The sequence below is a fragment of the Enhydra lutris genome, unplaced genomic scaffold (assembly GCF_002288905.1).
Source record: "Enhydra lutris kenyoni isolate GAN:26980312 unplaced genomic scaffold, ASM228890v2 scaffoldscaffold1, whole genome shotgun sequence".
Classification (NCBI taxonomy): Eukaryota; Metazoa; Chordata; class Mammalia; order Carnivora; family Mustelidae; genus Enhydra; species Enhydra lutris.
In genome coordinates this window covers 78164418-78190206 of record NW_019154085.1, presented here as the reverse complement: position 1 = coordinate 78190206, position 25789 = coordinate 78164418, and the positions used below count along the sequence as shown (strand labels likewise).

Sequence of the window (25789 nt, the reverse complement as noted above, 5' to 3'; positions counted from 1 at the left end):
TCTTTCTTTTTTTTTTTTTTTTGGCTGGGTACAGTATACTTTACTGATGGGACATGACAATGTAGGGCTCCCGAAGCCCCTCCCCTTCTTCAGGGGGTCTGGGATGGAAATGGTGGAGGTTGGGAGATTCTGTGTTTTGGGGGATAAGTTGGGGCAGGGACTCCCCAGCAGCTGAGGGCTTCTCTCTTCCTCTTGCTCTCACTGGGATTGGTGGTCTAAGGGGCTCTTACTCCTTGGAGGCCATGTGGACCATTAGGTCCACCATCCAGTTGCTGTAGCCAAATTCATTGTCATACAAGGAAATGAGCTTGACAAAGTGATCACTGAGAGCAAAGCCAGACCTGGCATTGAAGGTGGGAGAGTGGGTGTCACTGTTAACATTGCAGGAGACAACTTGGTCCTCAGTGTACCCCAGGATGTATTTGAGGGGGCCCTTTGTTGTCTGCTTCACCACCTTCTTGATGTCATTGTATTTGGAAGTTTTGTACAGGTGGCAGGTCAGATCCATTTCAGACACATTGCAGGTGGAGACATGGAAGGCCATGCCAGTGAGCTTCCCATTCAGCTCAGAGATGACCTTGCCTACAGCCTTGGCAGTGCCAAGAGGAAGTAGGGATAATGTTCTGGGCAGCTCCTTGACCGTCATGCCACAGCTTCCCAGAGGGGCTGTCCACGGTCTTCTGGGTGGCAGTGATGGCATGGACAGGGGTTGTGAGTCCCTCCATGATGCCAAAGTTGTCATGGATGACCGTGGCCAGAGGATCCAAGCAGTTGGTGGTACAGGAGGAATTGCTAATGGTCTTGAGGGAGTTGTCATACTTCTCATGGTTTATACCTCTCAGGAACATGGGGGCATCAGCAGAAGGAGCAGAGATAATGACCCTCTTGGCCCCAACCTTCAAATGAGCCCCAGCCTTCTCCATGGTGGTGAAGACTCCAGTGGACTCTATAACATATTCAGCACCAGTATCAGCACCCCATTTGATGTTCGTGGGATCTCGCTCATAGAAGACGGAGATGGACTTTCCATTGATGACAAGTTTCCTGTTCTCATCCTTGACTGTTCTATGGAATTTGCCATGGGTGGAATCATACAGGACCATGTAGCTGAGGTCAATGAAAGGGTCATTGATGGTGACAAGACCTACTTTGCCAGAGTTAAAAGCAGCCCTGGTAACCAGGTGACCAATATGGCCAAATCTATTCACTCTGACCTTCCCATTGTGTCTTGGGGATGCAGCTGTCACAGCACCAGAAGATGCAGCTGTCTGTTGAAAGGGAGGAGCAGAGAGGCAATATTTTGTTCTTTATGCTCCAGTAGCACTTTGTTCCTACCTCTCTGATAATATTTTATTTTATTTTTTTAAGATTTTATTTATTTATTTATTTATTTGACAGACAGAGATCACAAGTAGGCAGACAGTCAGGCAGAGAGAGAGAGGGAAGCAGGCTCCCTGTTGAGCAGAGAGCCCGATATGGTGCTCAATCCCAGGACCCTGGGATCATGACCTGAGCCGAAGGCAGAGGCTTTAACCCACTGAGCCACCCAGGCGCCTTGTGTGATAATATTTTATATACTAAATTGTAATTGACAATTTACTTGTTCATACTTATAACTAGACTCAGGATAGGAGAGGGCAAACACTACATCTTTCTTAACCATTGTAGTTCAATACTTGACACAAAACATGCATCTGATAGACTTTTATTGAATGGATCAATGCATAAATAAGTAAATGTCGATGTTACCCAGTGGTTTCAAACAGGGATGATTGACTTTACCTACCAGTGAATATCTGGCAATATCTAGAGACATTTTGATTGATAAGATTTGGGATGAGTGGTGTTAGGAGACCTAGTGGGTACAAGCCAGAGATGCTGCTAAAAATTGTATAGTGCAGGAGGGTCAGTGCCCCCATAAACAAGGGTTCTGTGGTTCAAAATATCAATAGTGTCAAGACCAAGAAGCTCTGGTGTAAATAATACTGTGTTTATTGTAACAGGTTATACTTTACCCTAAAGTATCTTTAGGGGAAAGTAGTGGGAAAAAATGAGTAGCAAATGTAAATAACTGGGATATTTGGAAGCAGTTCAAAGTGAGGTCCAAGGAGAGTGGTTCAGAACGAAGGTCATGGAGAGCAATGGAAGCCAGTCTTCTGGTGTTAGTGGTGTGTAGTGTGTGGTGGCTGAGTAAACGAGGTCAAAATGTTCACGTTTAGATGTGCTTTCCAGTGTATGTATAATTCTCTTCTTATTCCCTCTAGTTATTGCTCTTTTGTGTTACCTTAAGTTCTTTATACTTTCCATAAAATAATTGTCACTCAGTTGTGGAGTTTATAAAATATATATTGTCTTTATACATTCTAAATTTTTATACTGAGGAGGAAAACTGAAAGTGAATAGACCATAATTTGTGGGAGAAAGATGCACAGAGAACCTAAAGTGATTTCAACAGGGGATAAAGAAAACATTGTCTTTCTGCCTGTCTTCTTAGAAACAGGGACACATTATTTCATACAATCTGTATAGCATCTTTCTTTGATCATGTTTTATTTATTGTTAAGCATAGTAAGACCATTGTTTCTATATATATATCTGAAATGTATCTAAATTTAAATCAAACTGGCCTTCAAAATCATATACAGTATAAAAAATGGAACCAATTAATAAATAAGAAAATGTTTGGAGTATTAGGTAAGGACAAATGATATTTAACTGGCTCTGTAATTTATGGTCTATCATTCTGATTAATAACCAGATGTATTGTATCTATGGAAACGAAGAGAAAAATGATTTCTGCTTCCAACAAATGTACGAAGATGAGAAATATTGTGCTTCTCTGAATAATCAGGACAGATGTTGCTCTCCTTGTTAACCTTGTGTTATTATCTATTTTACCATGATAAAAGCTAAGTCATGTGGGTGGAAATCAAAAGGTATAAGATTAAGAAAATGGATGGATGGGACGCCTGGGTGGCTCAGTTGGTTAAGCAGCTGCCTTCGGCTCAGGTCATGATCCCAGCGTCCTGGGATCGAGTCCCACATCGGGCTCCTTGCTCATCGGGGAGCCTGCTTCTCCCTCTGCCTCTGCCTGCCATTCTGTCTGCCTGTGCTTGCTCTCTCTCTTTCTCTCTCTCTGACAAATAAATAAATAAAATCTTAAAAAAAAAAATAGTATGTCATTTTATAAGTGATGAACCTGAGCCTTAGAGAAATAAATAGGTCACAGCCTATAAAAAATATAGTAGCTATGGGACGCCTGGGTGGCTCAGTTGGTTAAGCAGCTGCCTTCGGCTCAGGTCATGATCCCAGCGTCCTGGGATCGAGTCCCACATCGGGCTCCTTGCTCATCGGGGAGCCTGCTTCTCCCTCTGCCTCTGCCTGCCATTCTGTCTGCCTGTGCTTGCTCTCTCTCCCTCTCTCTCTCTGACAAATAATTAAATAAAATCTTTAAAAAAAAAAAAAAAAGAAAATGGATGGATGTTGCCTTAAAGAAAGTTATATGTTATCAATTAATTTGGAATTCTGAATTGCTTTTTGAATTAGGAAATAAAAATGTTCAAACTTAAACGGTTTCTAAGTGAATTCTGCAATTTGACTCATGTATATGACCATTATATCTAAGCTTTATAAGCAAATTTTAATGGAAAATTTCTAAGATTAAGAACATTGAAGAATAAAAATTAACCAGGGGCACCTGGGTGGCTCAGTTGGTTAAGCATCTGACTCTTGATTTTGGCTCAAGTCATGATAGTCATGATTGTAGGGTCGTGAGATCAAGTCCTGCGCTGGGCTCAGTGCTTGGTATAGAGCCTACTTAAGATTCTCTTTCTGCCTCTTTCTCTGCCTCTCCTCCTCCCCTTTGCTCTCTTGCCCTCTCCCTCTCTCTTAAAAAAAAAAAGAATAAAAATTAACCCAACAGGGAAGAGACTCCTAAACCACATTTCATAAACATAACACACCATTAATTTTTTAAGTTAAATTTAATTTTTTAAATTTCTTTTCAGTGTAACAGAATTCATTGTTTATGCACCACACCCAGTGCTCCATGCAATACGTGCCCTCCATAAAACCCACCATCAGGCTCCCCAACCTCCCACCCTCCACCCTTTCAAAACCCTTAGATTGTTTTTCAGAGTCCATAGTCTCTCATGGTTCATCTCCCCTTCCAATTTCCCTCAATTCCCTTCTTTCCATCTCCCCATGTCCTCCATATTATTTGTTATGCTTCACAAATAAGTGAAACCATATGATAATTGACTCTCTCTGCTTGACTTATTTCACTCAGCATAATCTCTTCCAGTCCCATCCATGTTGATACAAAAGTTGGGTATTCATCGTTTCTGATGGAGGCATAATACTCCATAGTGTATATGGACCACATCTTCCTTATCCATTCATCTGTTGAAGGGCATCTTGGTTCTTTCCACTTTTGGTGACCGTGGCCATTGCTGCTATAAACATTGGGGTGTAGTGGCCCTTCTTTTCACTACATCTGTATCTTTGGGGTAAATACCCAGTAGTTCAATGGCAGGGTCATAGTGAAGCTCTACTTTTAATTTCTTAAGGAATCTTCACACTGTTCTCCAAATTGGCTGTACCAATTTAAATTCCCACCAACAGTGTAAGAGGGTTCCCCTTTCTCCACATCCTCTCCAACACACATTGTTTCCTGTCCTGCTAAGTTTGGCCATTCTAACTGGTGTAAGGTGGTATCCCAATGTGGTTTTGATTTGAATCTCCCTGATGGCTAGTGATGATGAATATTTTTTCATGTGTCTGATAGTCATTTGTATGTCTTCATTGGAGACGTGTCTGTTCATGACTTCTGCCCATTTTTTGACATGATTATCTGTTTTGTGTGTGTTGAGTTTGAGAAGTTCTTTATAGATCCTGGATATCAGCCTTTTGTCTGTACTGTCATTTGCAAATATCTTCTCCCATTCCGTGGTTTGCCTCTTTGTTTTGTTGACTGTTTCCTTTGCTGTGCAGAAGCTTTTGATCTTGATGAAGTCCCAAAAGTTCATTTTCACTTTTGTTTCCTTTGCCTTTGGAGACATATCTTGAAAGAAGTTGCTGTGGCTGATTTAGAAGAGGTTACTGCCTATGTTCTCCTCTATGATTCTGATGGATTCCTGTCTCACGTCAAGGTCTTTTATCCATTTCTAGTTTATCTTTGTGTACGGTGTAAGAGAATGGTCGAGTTTCATTCTTCTACATATAGCTGCCCAATTTTTCCAGCACCATTTATTGAAGAGACTGTCTTTTTTCCACTGCATATTTTTTCCTGCTTTGTCAAGGATTATTTGACCATAGAGTTGAGGGTCTATATCTGGGCTCTCTACTCTGTTCCACTACACCATTAATTTTAAATGGGATGTCCTATGAGCCATGTTGATATGAATCTGGTTTTCATCAGGATAACTTATTGCTATGTAGCTTGGTGAGATTTCTTGGAAGATACCAATACTTTCCAGATGATTTTCACCACATATTAAGGACTAAATGGGTTATATATGAGAGTTAGATCTGAAATGCAATTCCTATCACCGTCATATCCACCTCTTAAGTTTGTTGTGTTCCTCTGTTTAAGTTTAAAAGTTTTAGGATCTATTTTCTATAGTTTTTCAAAAAATTAAGTTGAAGAGACCTCCCATTTGTTTACATCAGGTTTTTTGTTTGATTTTGTTTTATGTATTTTGTATTTTTATAGAACTAACTAAAAAGGAAAGCCTTTCTCATTTCACCATTCCGAGTAGATTGAATCTGTTCTGTTTGTATAGTTAATGATTGGGCTAAGCTCTCCTCCTTTGCTCAAGAGGGTTTAAAGAATGTATTCTCCTGGGTGAAAAGAGAGAGAACAAATACTTGGTGCAGCTAGACTGGTGGCTCAACCTGGCTCCCTGCTAAAAGGTGAGCCTCTACTACAACCACCAACAAGATACTGGCACAAGACTCCCATCCCTCTAGGTGGGCAGGGAGGTGCTGAGGGATGAGTTCACCTTGGAGAAGTCTGACTCCGCCCTGGCACAATCTATTGATGCCCTTTTAGATGGTAAGCACTGCACAGCCACCTAACACATCAGTGGCTTAAGAAGGGTAAAAGCTACTGTTTTCCTCTCTAATACACATTTTTTCACACACAACTCACAATATCCCAGCTAAGAGAGTATTCTTAATTTCTTTTTAAAGACAAGGAAGCAATTTGCCCAAAGTCACACAGATCATCAGTGGTGAAGCTACAATTCAAATGAAGTCTCTCCAAATGTAACACTGCTGTATTCTCTTTGGCAACTCCTTCTGGCTCCTTGCAAGTTTTCTGAAGTTGCCTTTCTAACTAAAGGAGAAAGTAGCAACAATCAATTTTCCATTCTGGATCACTTAACATCTTTGTTTCTAATCATTCAATCACACGTTAAAGGATTTAATAGTACTCTAGAATCTCTTACTTGGAATCTTGATCCAATTCTATTGTTAACTTTGAATCCTAAGCTTTAGATAATTTCTATTTTGGCTTTTTCTGTAGAAAAAAATCATCACCATAATCTGTTATCTTATATAGGCATTTTGTGGAACACTTCATGGGTGATTTTTAAATGCCTGCTTTGAAACATTGCATGATGAAGGCAAATACCATCACTGATTGGGAACATAGTAGAGCAGGAATACATGACTAGTTTTTGATGTCATTAATGTCAAATTAAAATTGCAAGTTAAATAGGCAAAGAAGACATTTCCTCAAGACTATGGCAATAAGGAAGAGAGTTTGAATTCAACTTCAATGAAACAGAAGGCTTGAGAATTTGTAAGAACTGGGATGGGGGCAGAAATCATATACCCACTGTATCTGTTAATTGGCCTAACCCAACGAAAAAGTAAACTTTCTCATATCTTCAAGACAGGAGGAAGTTTTACAACTTGGAGCAAGGCATCCCTTAAAGTTAGTTTCCAATCTTTCCACAGAGACTGGGAGACAGGAATGCTATCTTCCCTGACGAACACATCTGCATTATTACAAGCTATTCCTCTGCCAAAATGGCATCTTCTCATTTCTTTTGTCCATGTACTCATTCTTGATCATTCTTTAGTGTTCCAGACCCTTAGTGTTTCAGACCCCTGCAAACTTTCCTATTTCTGTAGTACTTTAAATGTTATTTGAAAATTTCACTTTTACTATGTTATTATTTGGTGCTGCATCTGTTCCCTTTGTTAGACATGAGTTCCTTGGAGGCAGGAACTATATATTAATGACCAACTATATCTTACATAGTAAAAAGCATGTAGCAGGCACTCAGTAGCTTTTCTTTAAATGATATAGACTAATTTTCACGTCATTTTTAAGAGAATACTCACATTTTCATGCCAACTGACATAACTTTGAAGATTCCTGCCTAGTTCCTTGTTTTATATTTTTTGACTTTAAAAAAGTCCATCTAACTGGACAATTGGATCCTTGCCACTAGGAAAGCCTGCAGATTAAAATCTTGGGGTGTGAACTTTGGGTTTGAGTGGTAGGGACAATCAGGTAATTTGCTTTATTTTAATATTAGGCTAAACAACTTAAAACTATTACATAAAAAACCTATTTGCTTTGATACATCATTCAAAATTTCCTCATTGTCATTTCTGGTTTTACCTGGAGCAATTGAAGAACTTGCTTTAATATTATAGTTAGGAAATTTTAAGTACTGGGGGTTAGGATGCCAACATACATTTTTGAGTAACACAATTTAATCCATGAGGGATTTGGGAAATATAGTGAATTCCTTGTCATAGGATGTGCAAATTTAGGAAATTCAAATGGTTAATATGTTTATTTATTGTTAGAAATTGAGAGTGGTCATAGTTGATTGGCTTCACAAAAGGTGTTAGTTCAAATGAACTACAAACAGGGCCTGGATATTAATCGGCATTTAATAAAATCATATTGCTTATAGTCAGCCATTAATGAAATAAAGGGCTGATGGCATCAGTAGGAATAAAAGGTTTGCCAGACATTTCCTCATTACTTGCTCTTCTCATGGAATTAATGCCCAAAGTCATCTTCTTTTTATCTGAATTATACATTTATGTCAATTTATTATAAAAGTTTATATGAAAGTAGTTAAAAACTCTTTCCGAATTTTAAAAAATTTCATTTGAATTCCACAGAGTTAACATTACAATGTTATATTACTTTCAGGTGTACAATATAGTGATTCAACAATTCTATGTATTACTCAGGGATTGTCATGAAAAGTGTACTCATAATCACCTTTATATTTTCCACCCATCCCCCAACCACCCTCCCTCTGGTAACCACTGGTTTGTTCTCTATGGTTAAGAGTCTGTTTTTTTTTTGTTTGCTTCTTTATCTTGGTTCATTTGTTTTGTTTCTTAAATTCCACATGAGTGAAATCATATCATATTTGTCTTTCTCTGACTGACTATTTCACTTAGCTTGATACCCTTTAGATTTATCCATGTTGCTGTAAACAGCAAGATTTTCTTTTTTTATGGCTGAGCAATATTCCACTGAATATATACCACTTCTTTTCATCTATTGATGGAAATCTGGATTACTCCCATAATTTGGCTGTTGTAAATAATGTTGCTATAGCTATAAGAGTACATATATCCTTTAGAATTAATGTTTCATATTCTTTGGTAACTACCTAGTAGTGTGACTACTGGATCATGTGGAAATTCTATTTTTAAATTTTGAGGAACCTCCCTACTGTTTTCCACAGTGTCTGTACCAGTTTGCATTCCCACCAACAGAGCATGAGGATTCCTTTTCCTCCACATCCTCACCAACACTTGTTTCTTGTGTTTTTTACTTTAGCCATTCTGACAGATGTGAGGTGATATCTCATCGTGGTTTTGATTTGTATTTCTTTGATGATGAGTGATTCTTTTTAAATTGCTGATGTAATTGAAATGTTCAAGTCCCCTACTATTAGTGTATTACTATCAGTTACTTCTGTTATATTGCTAATAGCTCCTTTATATATTTGGATGCATGTTAAGTGTCTAAATATTTACAACTGTTATATATTCTTGTTGGATTGTTCTCTCTCTTTTTTTTTTTAAGATTTTATTTATTTATTTGACAGAGATCACAAGTAGGCAGAGAGGCAGGCAGAGAGAGAGGGGAAAGCAGGCTCCCTGCTGAGCAGAGAGCCCGTTGCAGGACTTGATCCCAGGACCCTGGGATCATGACCCGAGCTGAAGGCAGAGGCCTCAACCCACTGAGCCACCCAGGCGCCCCTGGATTGTTCTCTTTATGACTATGTAGTATACGTCTTTGTCTCGTTATAGTCTTTGTTTTCAAGTTTATTTCGTCTAATATAAGTATTGCTATTCCAGCTTTCTTTTCACTTCTGTTTGCATTATAAATGTTTTTCCATCCTTTCACTTTCAGTCTGCATGTATCATTAGGTCGGAATCTTTTATAGACAGCATATAGATGGGTCTTGCTTTTTTATTCTTTATGCCATCCCATGTCTTTTGGTTGGAGCATTTAGTCCAATTACATTCAAAGTAATTATTGATAGGTATGTATTTATTGCCATTTTGTTACTTATCTTGTGGTTGTTTTTGAGTTCTTCTTTATTCCTTGCTTCTCTTGCTCTCGTCCTTCATAGTTTGCTGGCTTTCTTTAGTGATATACTTGGATTCCTTTTATTTATTTTTTGCATCTCTATTACCTGTTTTTTGATTTGTGGCTACCACTGGTTTACATACAACATCTTGTGCATACAACAGTCTATATTAAGTTGATGGTTAGGGCTAAAGTTTGCATCCATTACTTATTCCTCTCTTCCCCATATTTTACATCCTTTTGTAATACCTTGACCAATTTTTATAGATATACTTAATGTTACTGCTTTTGTGCTTTTTACTTTTCTTACTCCCACTTATGGTCTTTCCTTTCCACTCAAAGAGTCCCTTTTAACATTTCTTTTTTTTTTTTTAAAGATTCTAAGTAACTATATACACTGACAGTCCTTACCTGACCTCCAAGCTACTACAAACCATGTCACTTGAGGGACAATTAAAAATGTTTGTGATCCTTTGCAGAGAAATTTTCATTAGCTAAGTTACTAATTTTTAGAAGTTTGTCTCCCTACTTCACTAAGATTTTTTTTTTTTTTTTCCACTAAGATCTCCTGGAGGGCAGTAACTGAATCCTATAGCAATGTGCCTAACTCATTTACTGAAAATTCATTATGCGTCTGGCACTATTCTAAGGGAATTATATCTCATTTTACAGATGAGCCAATGAAAAAGCATTTATTAAATCCATAGTAGGATGTTTATTTTAATATACATTAGGCTCCCTATTTCTCCCTTATATGCAATCCCTTATATGTTAGGATTAAGTGTCCATGATCTCACAAAACAGTTTTCAGGTTATTTAGTTCATTCAAAGTAAACAAATAAGTAAATAAAAAAATTAAAATTAAAAAATTCCCTTTTTGTGATTAACCTTTAGGAAAAGGAAAGTGAATTAATTCTATTGCCTAGAATTTGATCTTAGTAATTTTACTTTGAGGGCTGAACAGAATTTTATGTTTCATTTTGTTTTTTATTATATACAACATTACAAAGTAGTACCTTGCTGATGCAAAAAATGGTAATAGGAGAGTTAAAGACACTGATCATATTTCCTTCAACTCTTCCTCCAGTCCTAAAATAACCCATGTTAACATGCCACTGTCTACACTTCCTTTCTGAGCTCACAATAGGGTAAAAATATATACATTCCCATAATTTGCTGTTTTCACTGAAAAGAAATATCATTTCTTTAATTATATACATAAAGATCTAATTTATTTTTAAAATAGCAGCATAATTTCCATTGTATAAATGCACAGATCAAGTGTTCCTTTATTGATGAGCATTAAGATTGTTTACAACCCCCCTGATTTCTTTGTTGTTAAATGGTAAGCTTAAATGGTAAGCTTATGAAAAGTAAGTCTGCTGGTCAAAGTTCATGTATATTTTAAAATAGATCTTGTCAGATTCTAATATGCAAACTACACTCATTTAAACCTGTAAATGTAGACTTTTCTTTTTGAAATCAGACAATATTGTCTTTTTGATATGTTGGAAGTGTTTAAGTCTCCTATAATCAGAATAAAATTCATAAGAAGCTCAGATGGTAAGCTTGACAGATATACAGACTATAGAAGAGGATCCTTAAACTTGCTTTCTCTTTCATTCCAAAGAACGGACAGGAGTTCAGAAGAAAATCGATCCAGGTTATGCTTTGTTATGAGGGATTCATGACTTCAGTTAGCTTATGACCTTAGGCTCCTTCTAGATGAAATCATTGGTTCAGAAAATTAGGCAAAAAAAAAAAAAGGTGTTTTTTTTTATGGTCTGTGCAAGATACTTTTTATTTTAATTAAATTATTCCTCATTCTTATTTACTGAGAAGGTGAACATCAAACTCTCTTTAGCAATTCTGTAGATTGTTGAGTGTAATTTTTGAGACTATCTCAAAACAGGTCCACAATGGACATGTTGTCATATTCAGACAATCCCTATCATGACGTTTGACCCCTTCAAGTCTTGTCTTAGTTATTCCAAAAAATGACAGTCTGCCAGAAGTCTTGCATGACTATTTATCTTTTTCTGATTCTAAGTACTTCCATGTCAAAGATAATATTTGAGGCATTTGGCTGTCCAAGCTCTGCATTTGGGGAAGAGAGTCTCTTAATTTAACCAGACTCTATGTTAACTGACAAATCTGCACATTCAGGATGGGACAGAAAGTTTATTCTAATTAATTCTTAATTTTGTAACAACATAAATAACAGAACTCTTGTTGCAGAATGGTGACACACAGAACTGAAGTTGAAACTCAGCTTCACCTTGTAGGAGTTGATAGACTTGGCCAAGTTAATCGTTTCCCCCAGGATTTCATTTATTCATGTATAAATTTGGCTATAATACCAATCTCTCAGAGTGATATGAAAAACAAATCAGTTTGCAAAAAAAGAAAAAATAGATAAATTAAACTATATCAAAATTAAAAACTTTAAACTTCATAGTCTATAGTGGGAAAAAATAACCCGTGGATGGGAGAAAATATTGCAAATAATATACCTGATAGAGGATTAATAACCTGAATATATACAGAACACTTACAACACAACAATAAGACAGAAAACTCAATTAAAATGAGAAAAGTACTTGAATAGAGATTTCTTCAAAGATATACAAATTACCAATAGACAGATGAAAAGGTGCTCAACAGCACTAATCATTACAGAAATTCAAACCCAAACCACAAAACAACTGATGTCATCTCATATGCATTAGGATGGCTAGTATGAGAAAAAATCCAGAGAATAAGAGATGTTAGTAAGAATATGGAAAAATTGGAATCCTTGTGCCCTGTTTGTGGGAATGTAAAATAGTGTATCTGCTATGAAAAAAAAAAGTATGATAGTTCCTCAAAAAATGTAAATTAGAAAACTCATTGGATTCAGTAATTACACTACTGGATATATATCCAAAAGCAAGATCCTGAAGAGATAATTTGTACACTCATATTTATAGTAGCATTATTCATAGTCGCCGAAAGGCAAAAATAAGTATCCATCAATGGATGAATAGATAAATAAATAAAATTTGGGACACACACACACACACACACACACACAGGAATATTATTCAGCCTTAAAAAGGAAGGAAATTTTGACCCACACTACAATGTGGATGAATCTTGAGGATATTTCACTGAGTGAAATTAGTTGGTCACAAAAAGACAAATACTCTTATCATTCCACTTTATGAGGTACCTGGAGTAGTCAAATTCATACAAAAAGTAGAATGGTGACTGTCAAGGGCTTGGGGAAAGGGAAAGGAAGAAGTTCTTGTTTAATAGGTATAGAGATTCAGTTTTGTAAAATGAAAAGAATTCTGTAGATGGATGGTGGTAATGGCAGCTTAGGAACATGAATGTACTTAATGCCACTGAACTGTACACATAACAATAGTTAAGATAGTAAATTTTATATTATGTATATTTTACCACAATTTAAGAAAACACTTTGTAAAAAGTGTTTTACCACAATTTTAAAAAAATGAATAATGTATGTACAGAAACTAGTATGGTTTCTAGTTACAGTAGGTGATCAGTAAATAGTTATTACTAACAACAGTGTTTATCTTACTGGGTTTCTAATTTTTTCTGGCTTCTTTTATCTGTAATTTATAAAAGCCCTTCAAACATACAGAAAAGGTGAAATAGCATAATAGGCACCTGTATATCCTTAACCAGGATTCAATGAAGTTAAATGGGAATGTGTTCCACTTAACTTAAATAATACTATGCTAAGTCTGTCTTACAAGAAACTTTTTTGAAACATATTTTTAAAAAATTTTATTTATTTATTTGGCAGAGAGGTTGGGGGGAGGGAACTCAAGCAAGGGGAGTGGGAGAGGGGGAGGGGGAGGGAGAAGCAGGTTTCCTGCTGACACAGAGCCCAATGTGGCTTGACCCCAGGACCCTGGGATCATGACCTGAGCCAGAGGCACAGGCTTAACAACTAAGCCACTCAGGTGCCCCTAGAAACATCTCATAAGAAATGTTCTTAAGCAGTTCAGTGTAAGTATTACAGAATTGGTGTGTCTTCCACTAAATGAAATAGCATTATGCTGAATGCAAATTTCAATTATGTTATTAGAATCATCTTATAAGATGTGTTCTTAAGCACTTCATTATATGTTTTACAGATGTATATATCTTCTCCTCACTCTAATAACACTACGTATGTATATTTGTATACATGTTTTTGTATCTATTTGATTTATATATTATTAGAATTTATATATAAAATATATTTTATATACTTTATATAATTTTATACCTATTTATACACATTATATATAAAATTTTTATATAATTTTATATACAAAATGTATTTTTACTGAACCATTAAAATAACTTGCAGAAATCATCACACTTAATTAAATATTCTAGCATGCATTTCTTAAAAATAAGAACAAACTTCCACATAATTACAATACCATTATAACTATGAAAATAAATAACTATACCCTAATATCATATATTATTTACTTATATACAAATATCTTAAGGAGTCTCCAGAGTATCTTTAATAGATGATTTTTAAACCAGGATACACTTAAGACTCAAGGACTGTGTTTGGTTGTTATGTCTCTAGAATCTATTTCTAGTTTAGTCACAACACTCCATGTTTGTTTTTCTCCATAACATTGGTTTTTTGAAGAGAAAGCACTGTTTTGAGAAATATCATACATTTTTTTTTTTTTTTTTTTTTTTTAAAGATTTTGTTTATTTATTTGTCAGAGAGAGAGAGAGAGAGAGAGCAAGCACAGGCAGACAGAGTGGCAGGCAGAGGCAGAGGGAGAAGCAGGCTCCCTGCCGAGCAAGGAGCCCGATGCGGGACTCGATCCCAGGACGCTGGGATCATGACCTGAGCCGAAGGCAGCTGCTTAACCAACTGAGCCACCCAGGCGTCCCGAAATATCATACATTTTTGATTTAAAAGTAAAAAAGACTTCCTTATGACACAATTCAGTTTGTTCTCTTATGTCCTCTATTTCTATAAAGCTGGAAATAGGTCTAAAGTCTTGAGGAGAATCAGATGAGATTTTTAAAAATAACTTTATTGGGGTATCTTTGACATATAGAGATTTTATATTTAAGGTGTACAATTTTATGTTTTGGTCTATGTATACACTGTGGAAAGATCATCACAATCAAACTAAACAACATCCATCACCTCTACATAGTTACTATTGTGTGTATATGTGTGTGTGTTGAGAAAATTTAAGATCTACCCTCTTAGTAAATTTCAAGTATAGATGAAGCATTTTTGGCAGGAATGCCTCACCAGTGTTGACTTTATATTAGTTCCCACAAGTCACATAAGACAGGTTGCCCTTCGAAGAGTTTGCTTAGGAAGCCCAGTCAAATGTCTGTGCTGTAAAGGCTGTCATGTAACTGCCAAGCAAACTATGGAATAATGGTTGCGACTGAGCCTGCTCCTGACCAGCCTTACCCGAGGTGGCTTTAACATTTTTTGATCTTCGATTAAATCAGTATTTCATTGAGAATTTAAAAATGGCCATGAGTTAGACTTCCTCCAAAAAGGCAAGTTAGATATTTAAATCTCTTTTTTTTTTAATTATCAATTTTCAGAGTGAAGACTGAACGTAGTTGTCTCCTCCAGTGGTGACATATATGATTTGTTATTCACTTCTAAAATACCATATGGACTATATCAATGTTTAGCAATGATTTTATAATGAAGTAAACAATTTCTTAGCAGGTCCGGGGCTGGTATCTTGCTATATTTATCTAAATTGGGTTACAGTCATTAGGCTTTAAGGTAACAAACTCTCAACCCCGAAGAGAAGGAGGCTGGCTGTTTAAATTAAAAGAGGTTTAAACAACCTTCTCCTCTCACCTTTCTCCCTTACCAGATCCCTTCAGAGCTGCATTACTCAAGTGTTCTCTTTGGCCAAGAGAAGAGGAAAGATTATTGTGTGAATCTCTCTCTCACTCTCTTTAGGGAAGGCTCTTTCTTCCCATTTCTTCCATCTTATCTGTTTGTACAAAAAAGGGTTTCTTAAAAGCACCTAAATACGCCTGGGAAGACTTCTTGCAGACTTACATTCTTTCAACAATAAAGAGTTCCTGAGCAGTTGCTGAACGTCAGGCACAGTGTCAGTTCCTGAATCCATAGACAGATAAAAACCACTGTCTCTGCCTTTTAGGAGCTTATGGTGCATTCTGTAATTATCTTCCCAATAGGAGTCAGATCATGCCTCACGTATAAGAGAAGTGGTGATCTGTGAATGATCATGAGGTCTTACAAAGATGACAATTAGCTTTTCTTAAGAAGTGAACATAGAAAAAGGTCAATTTTAAAAAGGACCTTTTCTGGATAATGAGATAAGGTTGAGCTGTTGCTAGGTTGTGGATTTAGATTCTGCTGGCATAAGGGAACTGATTTCCTTCCCAATAATTTGCTTTTACACTGATTTCCTTCCCAATAATTTGCTTTTAGACCTGCAAATTGCTCAAGCTTTGTTGCTACTCTCAGAAATCAATTTTACTGGAATTTAAAACATTTTCTATGATGATATTATTTTTAAAAATATATATTTAAAATATATATTTCATATATGAATTTTTAAAATATTAGTTTTTAAATGTAAGTTTATTGTATAACTCAGTAGTTAGCACATTCTTTTGCTGTAATGTAATACAGAAGTATCACTGTATATTGCCTTTGATCCACTAATAAGCAGTTCTCACATTTTACTAGGATTTTCATTTTAACAATGACATAGAGAGAGAGATTATCCTTCTTATAACTCATGACATTTGCCTTCACAATTCCACATTCACTTTAGATGAAGAAATTGAAGTAATAAAAGGCTAAATGAGTCTCCAATATCTCAAAGTTCATAGATGACTATATACCATTTTCTTGAGCTTTTCTTTGTCTCGTTATATCATCTCTTCTACAATTTGATTTGTTGAATAATATTAGAGATATTTGCATTTTTGTTTTCCATTCTCTCCCACTTGGTAAGACTTCCATGATTTAAATTTTAAAGGAAGACACACAAAATACATGATCCTAAAATTGTGAATTACAAAGTAAGTTTCATCCATATTTTTAGCTCTTGCCATTTTCTTTGTAATCAGGAAGAACTGAATGAATGACTTGTGGGCAGCCATTAAATAAAATCTCTGGTCCACCGTCTCAATTTTTATGTAAGTATTTCGACATCACTATTTACTTAAAATGAAAAAGTGACCACTTTTATAGCAATTAACACGTGCCAGCTCTCGTTCTAACAATCTTATTAGTACTAGTGTTATAATGTTCTCATCAACTCATTGATGTGACTATTCTCATTTTGTAGATAAATGAAAGCAAAGAGAACTTAAGTAACTTACCCAGTGTTCTACAGTCAGTAAGAGGCTGAGCCTGTGTGCTTTTCTCTTGTGCTATTTCCCCACACAGCTTCATATGTCTAATACGTGGCTGTCTACACCCTTAAACTCTCCACCATCCGGCCTAACTCAGAAATGAGGTTAAGAGAGAGTTATGTACTAATGACAGTTTGAAAGATACGCATTGCTCTAATTATTTTATTGCTCTGATTATTTTTATTTTTATCATACTTCAAACAATAAGAAAATTACTATTGAATCTTGACTCTCTTTAAAATGACCTTCATTACTGTGTTTGATAACATGCCCCTTACCGATGGGTGCTATAAGAAACAGCCTCATAAACCCATTACTGTATTTAACATACGAATGCTACTAGAGACATTCTCTACTCTATTTCTTAGTCCTGCATTGAAAATCTGCAGTGAATAATTTCTTTTAAAATTTAGCGAAAAGAAATGGACTTGCTTCCACTGAAAAATTATCCCTCTTTCAATGGTAATTTACAATTGTCCATATTTCCCTTTTCATTACTTTGGTTACCTGGAATAGCATATGTATCTTAGTCAAGGATGTATCGTAGAGTCAAATACTAGCTCAATATTAAAAATTTTAAAACATTCTTACAATCTGCATTTTCCTATTTTGTACTTTGTACTTCCTTCCTCTCCTATTTCAGTTTATACTTTCTGTGCTCCAAACTTGTATTGACGTTTTATCAATGTTTTATGTAAGCTAGTTCAAATCTCTCATGGAATAAGACAGATATAATCTTTTATCCTCCAAGCCCGAAGGATGCAAAGAAATAAAGGGCATGATCTCTGATCTCATGAAGCTCAAAAACAGTTGGGAATGTAGCACATACACAGAAACAAATTAGTAATGAGATTGAATTCACTGTGAGTTCCAAGTAGGTAGTATAGATCTAAAATATAATACTATCTGAGTTTTGAATGAGCTCTGGGGAAGCGGGAAAAACAGGAAGAAATAGAAACAATGTCAGCCATTGAAGAAGGGCTAGAACTTCAATAAGAATAGTATGGGAAGGGGATAAGACTTTTTTAGGAAAAGCAAGTTTCCTGAAACAAGATATAGAAAGGGAAATCTGGTTTATTCAAATGACGATGGACATATAAACATGGCAGAAGATTGTTAGCTGCCTGCTCCAAACTCATTGTCCTGCTCCATCTCAATTGCTGAACCTTAATTTTATACCAGAGCAACTATATAAGCAGGTAACAACTCTTTTCTATCTCCACTTTGAATCCTGTTTCATCTAAGTAATAAGTTGTTGGCAGTGAAATGCAAGCAGAAGTGTTGTGTCACCACATAGGACTTTTGGAAAGTCTCAAAGAGAGGGAGTATGTCTTTCCTACTGCCTGGAAGGCCAAAGAAGAGTTGGAGCTCAAGTGAGAATCTTAGACCCTGAGGATTAAGACTACACACAGGAATAGTGGAGTAGAGAGCTGGAAGTAGCCTGGGTCCCTGATGCCTTCCTGCAGCTGCCAGACAGCCCTAGACTGACCATCTCCAGATTCTTTCATCTGAGACACTAAAGCCTGGTGAGTTTAAAAGGTTATTTTCCAGGTTCCTCTGACTTACAGCTAAAAGCAGTTCCTCCTGAATGAAACTCTCTGGCCCAGGTAGAGAAATCATATAAAGCACAGTGAAAAACCATGGGTCAGAGCTGATGTCCAGCAAACAAATATAGGCTCGATTTTATTATTAAATGAAATAAATTTGATTGTATATGAACTCTCAAGCAAAAGTTTCTAAGCTGTAATATTTAGTTAACTTGTATGAACTAATTTTCTGAGTGAAATTACATTTTATACCAGTGACAAATATGGAAATATATACCTAGTCTGTGTTTACTGTTACTATGAAAACACTTTCTAAAAGGACAGAAGGCACATTTAGAATAATCATTAAATGTATTCAGTTTTGGGAACCTGGGTGGCTCAGTTAGTTTGGTGGTCTACTCTTGATTTTGGCTCAGGTCATGATTTCAGGGTCTTGGGATTGAGGTCTGTGTCATGCTCTGAGCTCAGTGGGGAGTCAGCTTGAGGATTCTCTCCTCCCTCTCTCCCTTTAAACCTCCACCTGCTTGTGTGAGTGCTCTCTCTCTCTCTCTCTCTCCCAAATAAATAAATAAATAAATAAATCTTTTTAAAGAAATATATTCAGTGTTAGTATCAGCTAAAGAAATCAGTAATATGAGTTCAATAAAAAATATTTTCTTTAAGTTTATAAATATAACTTCAGTTTAGTAACTCACTATTAAATGACAGAATAAAAATAGTATTAAATCCTGGGGCACCTGGGTGGTTCAGTTGGTTAAACATCTGACCTGGGCTCAGGTCATGATACCAGGGTCTTGGGACTGAGCACTGAGTTGGGCTCCTTGCTCAACAGGGAGTCTACTTCCCCCTCTCCCACTGCCCCTTGACCCTGCTTGTGTTTTCTCTCTCTCAAATAAATAAATAAAATCCTTTAAAAAACAGCATTAAATCTTAAATTGAAAATCTAACTAAAAATAATTATATACTCCTGTACTAAAAGTTGTTTACAAAAGATGAGCATTACAAAAATTTGTTATATATAAGGTACTGAAAATTAATAAGAAAAATTAAGTTTTCTTTCAAACCAAGAATGTAAACTACACTTAGATAAATATTATTTTTTCATTTTCCAACTTTGCAAGCTGAGATTTATAATTAGTGTCTTAAAACATTTTTTTCTGGTCTCTGCATGCTTCAAACTGGTGTAAATTAAAGAATCACTCTATTTGCTTAAGAATTCTATTAAAACAATTTTTACTGTGAAATGCAGAAGATGAGAAAATACATGCTTTTGAAATCTCCCAATTTGGTGGTGTTTCATGTTTAAATGAGTAAAGATTCTATTTTTCACAACTATTTGACCCTTACTTTGAGAGGCAAGTGTGTCACCTTCCAGGTTTCTTATGTAGGCACCACAGAAGTATATGGATAGTACTCCTGCTGTAAAATTCCTTCCCCTTCTGGAAAATTACCTTAGAGCATCAGGTCACCAGCTGGCAGAGATATCAAGAACAAATACTTGGGTGCCAAGAAAATGATATTTCTTAATCATCTGATTGGATGGTACCAATTGGAACCAAATCTTTTGTAGTAACCAAGTAAATTTCTTACTGATTTCCTTATTTATTTATTTATTTATTTAGAAAGGGACAGAGCAAGTGCGCGTGTGCTAGTAAGCAAGGGAGGAGCAGGGGGCGAGGGAGAGAGAAAATCTCAAGCAGGCTCCACACCCACTGCTGAGCCTGAACTCGGGCACAGACACACTATCCTGAGATCATGACCTGAGCCAAAATCAAGAGTTACATGCTTAACCGATTGAGCCACTCAGGTGCCCTTTCATTTCCTAATCCTTGACTTCTCATGGTAATGTTGCAGCAAATTGTTATGAAATGGCATCAGTGGGAGTGATTCAGAATATCATGTAGCTAAATTTGGTTATGGCAGAAAAGAATGTTTCTGCATTTAAGAGAATAACTAATTACTAATTAATTAATAATGCTAGACTCTTCTGGGACTTTTAGCACTTCAAATTATTCATTCCAAACTATGATTATGTAAGAAACAAAATTTATAAGGTTATTACGGATTATCTCTAAATTGCAAAGCAAAAAGAAATGCTGAGTCAAATCTAGGTACTCACAAAAATAAATACAAAAATTTGATTGCTTGAACTTGTTATGCAAAGGTCAAGTTTATAAAATATATTTACATAGCAGTGTTGCTATTTAGAGAAGATGAAAAGCAAAGTCTTAACTGGTAGATGATCTCAGATTGTTAGAAAGGAAAGATCTGGTACATGTACTACAAATCACTAATATCAGTTTCCCAGATTCATAAACGTTTCTGTTCAGATATAAACTTCAGAACTGAAACTGAAGCAAAGTTGAACATAAAAGCATAAAGGTGAACAAAAATCAAAATGGCTGCACGAATGCTTGAGGGAAGCTTGATTTTAAAGTAACTTTTTTCTCTCTTCTGCAAACTTCCCCTCATCCCTTCTTAACCTTTTGTTTCAGGAACCTGGTCCACCCTAAGGAAATGAGGATAGAGGTTGGCAGCACATACTCAATTCCTGACAAAACTGGCTAGATCCTGTATTTCCCTATAACTTCCTTCCCATCCCCAGCCCCTTCCTTACGGACTTACAATTTTTGAAGACCATAGCAATCCTGGATGTTATTTGTAAACAATGAATCATGGAACACTACATCAAAAACTAATGATGTATCATATGGTGACTAACATAACATAATAAAAAAAAATAAAGACCTATTTTCAGGATAAAGACTTAACACTTACTCAGTTCCACACTAGAACTCACGTTTTATCCAGTTCCATACTAGAAATCATACCTTGAGGAACTGGAAAGAAATATTTAAAATTTAATGCCCACAATTCACCTCTTCTTTCTTATATCATAGCATTTACACATAGCATATGACATATATATAGTACATAGCATATATTATGATACAAAATAACATTTAGAAGTAAAATGAAATCTTTTTTGCCCTTTCTCCCTCCCTTATTTCTTATCTTGCTTCCTTTTTTTCTTTTTAGTCTTAAGGTGCTTAGAAATATGATGACTAGGAAGTTTCCCATTTTACATGAAATGTAACTTCAAAAATTACATTATTAGTAGGTGTAGGAACAAAGCTGTGGCAGACATATCACTGTGGGAAGTGGATTGACTTAAAACAGGAGAAATTTAACAAAAAGTTCTGACCAAGATTTGTCATGGTTCAATAAAGGGAAAATAGAAGAGTAGAATATGAAGGAAAGCTTGGGGCTGGGAGACAATAAATGACTTGTCCGAAAACGTTAAACTTAGCAGACACTATAAAATATTTTTCCAAAGTGCTCATATTTTTTTTTCAAAGTGCTCATATTCATCTTACCTTCTCCCCAGCAGTGTCTGAGAATTCTAGTTGCTTCATATCTTTGCCAACATTTTCCATTATCAGTAGTTGTAATTTTAACTAAGCTGGTTGTTTTATGGTTTTGAAAACCATAATAAGATTACATCTCTTCCTTCTTAAAGAGCCCCCCAAAGACTTCTAGTATCATCTAAAATAAAATCCAAACTTCTTATCACGGCCTACAGACCTCTGCATGGTCTGGCTCAGCCTATCTCTGATTTCATTTTATATCACAATCTTCTCTATTCTCTAGGTTCTAATTCTGTAGTCTTTGTTTCTGTCTTTTGAAAATTATGCACTTTCTCACTTTAGAAATCTTATACTAGTTTTTCATCTAGATCTTTACTTATTCACTTCATTGAGATTTTAATTCTAATACAATGTTTTTGTAAAAAGGTGATAATTTAGGTAGAAATAAGGAGACCAGACATAATTTGAAAGCTCACCTTGATTGGGGTTAAGTACCAAAGTTTGGGAACAGTGAGACTTTTAAAATCACTATTTTGTTTTCCCTCTGGATTTAGGCTTAGGCTTTGCTGTCAGCAAAAATCACTAAGAATGTGTTGCCCAAGCAAGGAGGAGAGAAAACTCTCTTCGATAGCCTTTCAGAGTCACTGGGGTCAAAGAAGTGTTGATATTGACTCAAGTCCAATTTCTGATCTGCAGAAATTTCCAAATCAGACTTAGGAGGAAGAGTGCCTTTTTCTTTGTGGAAGATGCCAATTTGAGCACTAACAGTTTAAATACTGTACCTTGTGATTTATTGAGAAATGAGAAGCACATTTTTCATTTTTGGGAATCCTTTCTCTTAAGCATGGTTTTTATAAATCATTCTTGTCATGCACTATCAAGGAACAATTGGCTGTTTCACTTTGACTATTTATTTTGTCAGTATTATAACATTCTAATTGATTATACGTTTGTTGACAGGAAAAGATGAACATATCTGGTACTTTTTATTTCTTATAACAATTATGGTTTTGCATGGATTCAGGACATTTATGACTGCAGTATTGTTTCTCATGTTAGAAGTATGATAATTAATGTTGATTACAAAAGTTTAAAGTTTGTTATTTTGCATTCTTATGAATTGGTAAAGAGTTAAATAGAAAAATAGAGTGGCAGTCCAGATAAACATCAAATAGCATATTAGGTAGACAAATTTGAAAAGACCAATATATTCTTTTTGAGGCAACAAATATTAATATTACAAAATATTACAAAAATTAATAAAATAAAATCTAAATCTAAATCATAAATCAAAAAATCTAATAATATATATTAGATTATATCATAATTCTAATATTTTTAGATTCATTTGGTGTACTTGTTTTATGAAAAAAAAAGTTGTTAAAGTGTTCCATGTTTCTTTGAAAATTCTTCACATCTGGAGAAAATAGATTAATAGAAAGATGACCACATTGTCCTTTTGAAATGTACATGGAAGAAAAATCCTACAAAATTGTATAAACACCTATAAATGATTTTCAACTCAAACGTAAAAAAGAACATAAAAATATAATGAAGAGTGTTACAGAAAAATAAGGTATCCAAAGCACATTTTATACTCACTAATCAAACTTCAAAACAACAGATTTTATAACACCAATTCTAAAAAGAAAAGCTCCTAATGTTTTGTGGCTATGGCAGTTTAGAGTTTCAATAGAAATCTTGGTGAAGTCATTTCTAGAGACTGTTAGGCATTTTCAGTACTTGATAATGAGGACTTTTTAAGATTAGCTTAAGCTATGGATGTTAGTATAAAATTCTCAGTAGGAAAGATGCTACCAGAATACTGTTTCCAGAATTATATTCTTCAATGCATTGAAGAGTTTAGCCCTTTATTAAGTGGACCAGTTAAAGTAAGAATTTATGTCTAGTGACTGCAGAATAATCTAGAGATGACAGTGCTGAGAAATTATTCTCAGACAATACTACAAAACTTAGAAAGGTAATGACTAGAATTTTTAATAATCTGAAGTAATCAATGTTTTTGATAAAATTTTGTTTATTATTATACACCAGATGTTCTTTCCATGATGGTGATATGTGGCTTTGAGTGAATACTAATTCTAATGCTTAACTCAGTGAAAATGCATATTTACTGTACCACTAGTATTTATTTATTCATTAGTATATGCATGTACTATTAGTCCTAGCAGTTTAAATACAAGGCCAAGTATATTAAATACCTAGTAAATTAAGTACATTACAAAATGAACAGAGAAATGGAAATTGAAAAAGGCTGAGGTAAAGATGGTATAAATAATATTTTTAAATGTCAGCTTGCTAATTATCATCATTTCCTAAAATCATTAGACAATAAGAAATAAAATTAGGGCAATGCATTCATCATAAATGAGAGTTAATGTAAATCCATTTTATAAATAGTCTTTATAAACTTAAATTTTTCAAAGACCTAATTAGATTGTCATTGTCTTTCTAGCTGTGATACCGAAGAGCACTTTCTGATGGGAGAAGTGTCAGCTTCCTCTATTTCTTGCTATTTGCTTGTGCTTACATTATTATTACATCATCTTTAACCTTTATTACAGGAAGACTTTTAAGCTACTTGTGCATTTTCTGACAATAAATTTAATTAACACTATGTAGAATAATCTACAAATCAATTTAACTACTTGCAAGTTAACTGAGAAGAATCACAATATCCTGGCTGCTTGAGGCTCTTTTTCTCTTAACATCCAAGCCAAATTACCTTTCAGATCCCAGCCCAGAACACTACCATGTTTTCTTTTGGCTGAGGTCTTTGGTGGGAAATTTAATATGGTTTAAATAGGTATTTCTTCCCAAGGTTCTTCTTAGCTTCATATTTGTAGCTACAATCTCAACTAATTTTAATGCAGTGAGTTCTGATTTCTTTTATTTAACAGGAATAACAACTTTATAGTTGGAAAGGATTTTAGAGCTCATGTATATCAATCCTCTTATTTTTATTGTTACTTTCCTTCCAATAAGTTAACTTCCCCCCTCTTCAACTTATCAATACTTCTGTCTTCCATTTGTAGACTGCCTTATTTTTAAGCTATAGTCAAAGAAGATTAACGTAAAAAGATTCCTGGTAACTAATAATGACATATCAAACGTTTTCTGAGAATATATTTTGGCAAAGATTTTCTCAGTGCAAAATATATGCATTCTCAATACAGGTTCTTAAATGGTGAAGAAAGGGTTAAATGACTTTTAAGACATTTTTTTTCCCCCACGACACTATAACATAGAAGACATGATTTTAAAGAACTGGATAATTGTCATGAAAAAAGTTCATTCACATATATCAGAATTTACTAGTTATGTCAAGTATCATCCCCATGAATTAGAAATAATTTATTTTATTGTAGTTCTTGAAATTCTGATTCTATTATCTTACTTTGATTATCAAACACTCCAAACATCTTGACAAAAACATTAATCAGCAATATGTTTAAATGATGTAAGGAACTCAGGTAGCATGAAGATTTGTTTTCTGTGAATTTAAGAGAAGCTTCACCGAAACCTTCCTTCAGGAAGGTTCTGTTGATTGTCTGGGGTACCTTACGTCAACTGAAAGCTCTGAAGTCAGGGAAATGATTACTGTGAGTGGTACTGAAATTAAATTTGCCATATGAGTCACTGCCCAGTTGTGATGTCAGGTAACAGATTATTCTTGTCCACATCTCTTCACTTTACATGAGTGTTATGAATCAGATAGCATTGACAAGGCTTTAAAGATTTAATACTTCAAGTGTTTCTCTTTTTATACTATTGAAAAGATATCTTGAGATCTTAACAGGGTATCTATGAGATTATGCATATATTTTACAAGGAGTGTCTTTCAAACTTTGTGATGAATTATG

At 35.1% G+C, this 25789-nt stretch overlaps 1 pseudogene; it reads right to left on the bottom strand.

Moving 5' to 3' along the window:
* Positions 1-226: 226 nt before the first annotated feature.
* LOC111140826 lies at positions 227-21974 on the bottom strand (annotated as a pseudogene).
* Positions 21975-25789: the final 3815 nt, after the last annotated feature.